The sequence below is a fragment of the Balaenoptera borealis genome (genome assembly GCF_965194805.1).
Source record: "Balaenoptera borealis genome assembly, chromosome: 6".
Classification (NCBI taxonomy): domain Eukaryota; kingdom Metazoa; phylum Chordata; class Mammalia; order Artiodactyla; family Balaenopteridae; genus Balaenoptera; species Balaenoptera borealis.
Genome location: NC_138863.1, coordinates 3411825 through 3419846, shown reverse-complemented (window position 1 = coordinate 3419846; position 8022 = coordinate 3411825).

The following is an 8022-nucleotide window of genomic DNA, read 5'->3' as shown; positions in this document are numbered from 1 at the left end:
GCCAATGTCAAGGTCCAGCTACAGGTCTGCAAGCCTGGAGAAGGATTCAGGCACCAGCATCACCCAAAGGGAGCCATAGAAGTATATCCAGGAGAAGCTGGTCTGCCACTGTACCCACTCTGTGCCACACAGAATGTAAACACCTGCTGAATGAATAGAAATTGAAAGATGCCCCTCTTTCACACAGTTTATTATGCCTCCTTGTAGTGTCACAGAGCAGAGTGGCCCCCTGGAGATGCAACAAGTGGCTGTGTCCCTTGCCTTCCTCTGTAAGACTCTTCAGAGAACTCACACTCCAGGGATTTAGGCTGGAAAAGGGGATGTGTTGGAAGTTTAGGGAGTATACTGGGTTGAATGGTGTTTCCCCCAAAAGATATGTCCATGTCCTGACCCCCCGGACCTCAGAATGTGACCTTATTTAGAAAAAGGCCTTTGCAGATGTTACTAAGGATTTTGAGAGGAAAACGTCCTGGATTCCCTGCGTGGGCCCTAAATGCGATGATCAGTGCCCTTATAAGAGATTGACGAGAGACACAGGGAGAAGGAGGAGAAAAATGCAGGCAGAGACCAGAGTGATGTGGCCACAAACAAAGGAGCACCTGGTGCCACCAGAAGCAGTGGAAGTGAGGAAGTCTCCTCCCCTAGAGCCTCTGGAAGGAAATCCCTGCTGACGCCTGGATTTCAGTCTTCTAGCCTCTAGAACTGCAAGAAAGTTAATTTCTGTTGTTTTAAAACCACCAGGTGTGTGACGATTTGTCACAGCAGCGTCAGGAAACCAATAGAGAGAGCTGCCCTTGGAAGGGGTTTCATGGGCCCCCTTGTCCAGTTAGGGCGTGAGCCCGTTTGGGGAGTGGGAAGGTCAGCTGCAGAGACAGATGGGGGGGCTGGTCTCTAACCAACACACTGCTGACCTCCAGGTCACCCATACACAGGGACCTTCCACCAGCATCCCGAGGCCCCAAATTTAAATATGTGCCTGCACGAAAGTCAAAGACCAAGGAAAATCAACAAATGTAGAAAAAAAAGGAAACAATAAAGAGAGAAGAATTAATCTTTAGAGAAACCATATTTGAAACCTCTGAGAAATAAGGTGAAATAACGTATTCTTAAAATGAGACTTTTTAAAATGAGACTTTTTAAAATGAGACAGAGAGATAATGGTACCCTACAGGCAGTTCCCTCCCAGAGGGAGAAAGATGGGCTGCCCGGCCCAGTGACCCTCCCAAATTTACTGGTCAGGAGAGTCACTACAGCAAAGAGAGGAGGACGCTGGGAAGCAGGAGGCCACAGTGACCGGCCCATCAGGAGCAGAAAGTGCTGCCCCCTAGGGGTCTCTGAAACTGCCCGTCAGGCAACGGAGCTACAAGACTGATCCTTTGTGGATCTTCTCCCATAATCTCTGTTTCTTGTCTTTTGCACTATTTTCCAGGACATTTCTTCTAATTCTAACACTTGAATTAAATGTTTTCCTATATTTTTAATCTTGCAGCACTCTCTTGCTGTGACTGTTCTATTCTCATAGCCCTGTGCTCCTGTTTCATGGATGCATTATCTGTTTTGTAAAAAATTCATTGAAAACACTAATGAATCTGAGTTTGGGTTTGAGTTTTTGTTTTATTTCTTTTTACTTGTTTTGTTCTCACTGTTGTGTTTTGTGTTTTTTCTTTGATTGTGTCAATTGGATCATCTGCAAAGCAGAGGAAGATGGAGTTAGAAGGTACTGAGACTTGTCGGCAGTAAAGCCTGTGATGACAAACTCAAGGGATGCAGAAGCATTTCCATCTTGCCTCCAGATGCCAACCAACCCATCTGTGAAGCTGGGGCTTCTCCCTGCTCCTCCAGCAGGTCACATGGCCGGAGATGCCCACTGGGCTTGGCACTGGTCTATGTGGTGGGTGCTCCGGACACCTGCTCACACCACTTACTCATGCCCTCTGGTCCCACTCATGCTCCATCCCAGCTGTACCATCTCCATGTTAAAAAGGACCACCCTCGATACACCCAGCTTCATGACTCAGTGGGTCATAAACAGATATGAGTGGGACCACCGACCCTGTGTTCTTAAAATTTTCAAGGGCAGCACTGATCATGCCAACCTACATGCCTTCCACAATGTGATACAAATTTTTCTTGTTTTGTTTTGTCTTTTTTTTTAACATAACAAAACAACCATTTTATTTGCTCGTAATTCTGTGGTCAGAAATTTAGGCTGGACTCAGATGGGCAATTCTTCTGCTGGTCTCACATGAATGCGACACTGTTTTTGGTTCACACTCTTGGCTGAAGTGGAGGAAGGGGTAGCTTCTGAGGTTTCTACTTGGTCTTCTCTTTTCTCTACACTCCGAGGACCCAGCACATTGGTTATACCACCACCAAATAGATGGGTCTCAGTGACATGTTGGGGGAGGAATGTAGTATTGAATGCAAGGTAGTCATAACCAGCCATTTCCTTTGTCCTCAGGTGCAGTTGCCTCCCTATTTTCAACAGACTGGATCATCACACTAGTCAGGGCATCCCCTCACGGAAACATTCTCCAAAGTCACCACCATTGAAATTGTTGGCATCTGGGCCACCACCTGTGCCAGGGACTATCCACAGCCCACATACAACTTGGGATGGGGTCTCCCTTGCTGGCCAGGTTGTGAGTGATCTAGTCTCAATTCTTGGATCCTCTGCAAAGCAGAAGCAAAGGCAGACAAGAGATTTATTGGGCATCACACCTGTGAAAAACAAGAGGGAGAGGGAACGGGAGGAAGCAGGAGCGCCTTCAGATGGTGACGCAGGTCTGGCTCTTGTGAAAGGAGAAGCGGAAGGGAGGAAGACAAGGTAGGAGAAGACCAAGACCACCACGCAGCTCTGAGGACATCTCATCCAGCCCATCAGGGAGCTCGGGGGCAGACATCATCTGGTATCCCACACTGGCCAGAAACGGTGAGCTTTGTACCACCGCTGTTCTTCACCAGCTGCAGGTGCCAGTGAAGCACAGAGCATCAGCTTGAAGGTGGCGCAGGGCCTGAAGACTCCCAGCCAGAGTTGTCGGCGAGCTGCCATCTTTCGGGGGAGGCATCAGAATGGCACCCCTCTATGGCTGCCACGTCCGTCTCTGAATGCTCTTTTCTTCTGCATTTGTTTATGAGTGTTTTTCTTTGTTCCTCTTCTTCACGTTGCCAGCTTTCCTTAAATTACTGGCTTGTGTGTTCATTTATTGGAACAGGGCGATAGTCACTGCTTGGGAAAGGGGCTGGCGGCTGGCAGACTTCACAATGGGTGATCAAGTTGGGGCAAACGCTCCCTCAGGACCTCAGTAACGGGTCCGGAGGAGGGATCAGTAAATGTCACATTGCCAGGGCTTGGCTCTGGGGTACCCAGCAGAGGCCATGCCAACTTCAGTTCTCCCAAAACAACTCATTAAATTTCCTTAGAGCAGAACCCATGGTCGATGGGTTGGTTGGTTGAATTTGCAGGGGGAGGTGGGCTGGTCTGGGAGGGGAGCAGTGTCAAATGCCAGGTATTCCAAGGAGTGGGTATTAGGGGTGCACTTCCATTTAACACCCCTGTTTCAGGGCCGTGGTCTTCTCCATATGGGCACCCTGAGTCCCGGGCGTCTCCAGGCTCCATGGGGTTGACACCCCCTCCTTGGCTCTGCCCCCTGCCCTAGACACCTCCCCCCTCTCCACCATCCCCAAGTGTGTTGAGGCTCCTCCACCAGACACCTCCCGCCTTCTCCACCCTCCCCACGTGTGTTGAAATCTCTCATCCTCTGAAGCCTCCCCTCCCGTTCTCCTTTTCTTTGTGAGTGTATAACTTTTAGCCATCCCTTTGCTATCGTTTACTGGAGCTGTAGGCTGGAGACAAGACAAAGGCATGTGGTCCTCCATCATCTCGACCTGGAAGCCTTGAACTAGCTTGGTTATCATAGGTCATCGCAGATCTTGTTCTGGAAATAGACAAGTCATACTATTTCTATTTCTTTGCCTGCGATGGTGAAGCTTTCAAACCTTTCTCTCTTCTCGCTGCTTCCTGCCTCTTCCCTCTTGACCCTGAGCTCCCATCCTCACAATCAGCCGTCCTCCTTCTGATTCTAAAGCGGGATTGGAGCCTCATGCACACAGTTCCACGCACAGTCTCATCCAAAGAAAGGCCCCAGCCGCCAAGACGTTCCTGGAAGCAGCAGTGACAGTCCCCTCTGTGTCTCTCCAAACCGCTCAGCTCCCACAGAACTCCCTGCAACAGTGGCTCAGGCTGGCCTAGGACAGACCCTGGCCACCCTAGGGTCTCCTGGACACAGTCTCTCCAGCAGGCTCCCTCTGCACCACTACCACCTCGGGGCTTGCCTCCGGCTGGGCCATCACCCCTCCCAGCTCAGCAGCTGGCCATCCACCAACCAAGCGTAGACACCGAAGCCAGCATCTTCCCGCTTATCCCTGAAAGGCAGCTTGGCTGGGGCACCTCGGGGACACCAGACATGGCAGAACCATTCTGACCCCTACAGCTCTCCAGCCAGAGGCGTCCAGTGAGGAGAAAAGTGGCCAGTGTCCAGAGGAGAAGGTTGTGCCAGTGGAGGAGGGGACAGTGCCCAGGAGAAGCCTCAATACCCACTTGGAGGCCGAGCCTGGGAGAACAGACCAAAGGGGCCAGGGACACCCATACTTGGCACTGCCCCATCCTACACGTCCCTCCCCCATGGTCAGTCCAGGTAGAGGTAAGATTCACACACATTAAAAGTTCAACGCATTAAACTTTTTCATGCCAGCACTGAAGGGGGTTTCGTCCCGATACTTTCCTAAGCTCCAAAATTTGCATTTAATTATATGCCTAATTATACAGCATACAGTTCATTCCATCACAGGAAATGAGACTTCAGTGAACATTTGAGCAGCGCCATCAGATCCATAATGCAGGCATTCGAGAGGAAAGGGGTTCATAAAGCCACTGCTGGCTTGGTTCTGGACCATCGGTTTCTTCACTCTCCCCACTGCCCCTACCTTTACACACGCCAGCACCTGCTGCCGGGGCTTCCCTTTCTTCTCAGAGAGAAGTCTGTGTTGTTGCGTGGGAGTGGCTGAGGCCACCTCAGGGGAGAGGACTTCTCAGCCCCAGGAGACAGGGCGCCCTGCATTGGACACAGTAGCCACCCAGGACGGGGCACTTCCGTTTGGGGCTTTGGTGTCATCGCCAGGGGAGCGTGATGTCTGTGTGGGGTGACCCACAGCTGGAAAGAGGTAAGGGGGCAGGGTGGGCAGATCCTGGCCCAGCCCTCCAGCACCTGCCCTTGCCCAGGCCTCAGCGCAGCTGATGGGCTGAGCCCCGTGTGGATTGAATTCCTCGGAGAGGAAACACACTGCATTTTTTCCACACATTGAGCAACACCCAGTCCGGATTCTCCAACTAAGATTTCCACACACCTTCATTTGGGCTGGGCTGTTACAATGTTGCAAAGGCAGCTGAAATGGAGCAAAGGTATTCAGGGGATGGGTAGAGGCTGGTGACCCTACCAAGAAAGCAAAATACAAATCACAGGGAGGCAAGCTTGGCCAGGACCCTGTTTCCTGCTGGGAGAGAGAGGGAGGGAGGGAAAACACTCTGTCAGGGTGTCAGCTTGACAATAAGATGAAACATGCAAGCAGCCTGGAGCGAACCTGGAAATTGATAGGGGTCAGACGTTTCCAACCAACGGTGGTGGTCGTTTTTATGTTCCTGCCATGACGCACTTTTTAAATATTCATATTTTATCCTAACAGGCTCTGTTGGTCCAGTCCTTTCAAGAAGCTGAGGCCAAGAAGAGATTACATGTGTAGGAGTAACTGGAGGACACTGTGGATGAGGACAAGGGGAGGGGGCAGCAGGAGGTGGGGCCCCTGCAGGCTGGGATGCTGGTCTGACACCTGTGAAAGGAGAAGAGGATGGAGGAGCCTCCAACTCCAGCTCAGTTCCAAGAAAGTTTCAAGCAGACCGCCGGGAAGTCTGAGAGCCAAAGTCTCCATTGGAGAGGGTCCCACAGCTGCAGGAACAGGCCTGGGTCAGGACCCCACGTGCTCAGCCACTGCCTGCGAGCAGCACATGGTGTGACCTTGGGGAGTGAGACCCCCCTGCCCCGTAGGAGGGACCACCCCCCCATCCCAATTGCCAGCACATCACCTTCTCACCTCAGAGCACTTATCACTATCAGAAGGTATCCTCTTGATGTTGTAAGAGGGAACAGCAAATCTGACTCCATGTTGGATCTATTTCTTTTACTTTAAACTTTGGGCTTTGTTGCCTGTGCTGAGTCAGGCTGGCTCTGCACCTTTTGTAAAAGTATGTTGCCTAGAGCCTGAAATATGCAGGAGAGCCCATTCTCAAGGCTCTGATCTTTAAAAGTGTAACACTTTTCCACTCCTATGGAGATAAAAAGGTGCAGAACAGAATATAACATTGGTTTTGTTGGAGGTTTACAGGAGCACTGTGACCTGACCTAGGGGAGCAGCTGCAAGAACAAAGGATTCCGGCACCAAGAAGTTTGCAAGGACCAACCATGCCCCTTCCCTTTTTAGTGTAAAAGAAGCCTGAATTCTGACTGGGATAAGATGGTTCTTTGAGACACGAGTCTGCTGTCTTCTCGTTCTGCTGGCTTTCCAGATAGAGTCACTACTCCTTGCCCCAGCAACTGGTCTCCCAAATTATTGGCCTGTCCTGTGGTGAGCAGATGTGGTGATCAAAACAGTTTGGACTCAGTTGCAATGCATTTGTTTCTTTGTTTTTCTTTTTCCTCCACCAGAATATCAGCCCCCCCACCCAGGGCAGGGACTTCATCTGTTTTATCAACCTCTGGCCTCCAACACATGGCCAGACACTTAGTAGGCACTCAAATCTCTGTGGAAGGAAAAAATGCATGGAGGGAGACCTGGGCTTGACAAATTATTGTATTGAAACTGGGATTTTGAAACTGTGGAAGATTAACTCATCAAATTAGAATAATAAATATTCAGATTTTTTTTGATTGATATCACAAAAAATCATATGTTTGTTCAAAAAATAAAATCCTCTCTGCACTCGTGATGCTTGTAGGCTTCGTAACCCATAGTGCTGGGGACTCCCTCAACTTTATTCCTTTCAGCAGAGCGCCTGTGATACGCAAAACTACATATGGTTTTGTTTTCATCCCTCTGTTAGGCTTTCCAAATAAAAACATTCCTTCCTCAGGGAGGAGGAAAAAGAAATTTTATGGCAAGCCATGCAGGGTAATTTTTAGCTAATGATGTAGAATTCATATAGATGAAAGCTTAATATCATTGTATATTAATTGCCTCAGTTATGAAAGAGTGTTCAATCTCCACATAAAACCGTTTTATCTTATATTGTTTTATAAATAGAGCCTCTTCACACCAGAGCAAAGTATAAAGATAAACGTTTGGAGCAGAATAACTAGAAAAACCTGAAATCATTATATTCAGAAACAGCCTCTGAAAGTGCTTAATTTCCCGACAATGTTACATTATGGTTTTGTTGGGGTTTTTTCTTTCTTTGTTTTTGGCCATGCCATGCAGCATTCGGGACCTTAGTTCCCCAACCAAGGATCGAACCTGTGCTCCCCCGGCATTGGGAACACGGAGTCTTAACAACTGGACCACCAGGGAAGTCCCTGTATTATGGGTTTTGCCAAGAGGCTTTATTTTTTCAAATAAGGAAAAAAAAAAATGCGAATGTGTGTGTTACTAATTCTATCAAAGTTCACAGGCTTTAATGACACTTCAGTATATTAATTATTCCCAAGGTGACACAGAGTCCTCGAAATGCAAACGACATGGGAAAATCCAGATTACTGAGCAGAGGGAAGATTATGCTTTGGAAGTAAATGATTTTATGTGTGTCACCAAACGCCAGTTCACGTGCCCGACGCACATTGAGGCCAAACGGCACTGAAATGCTGGAGTCTGGAGCAGAGAAAGGGTTAATGCAGCGAGATGCAAGGAGACAGGTGGCTCATGCCCAAAAAACCCCCAACTCCCCGAAGGTTTCATCAAAGCATTTTTAAAGGCAAT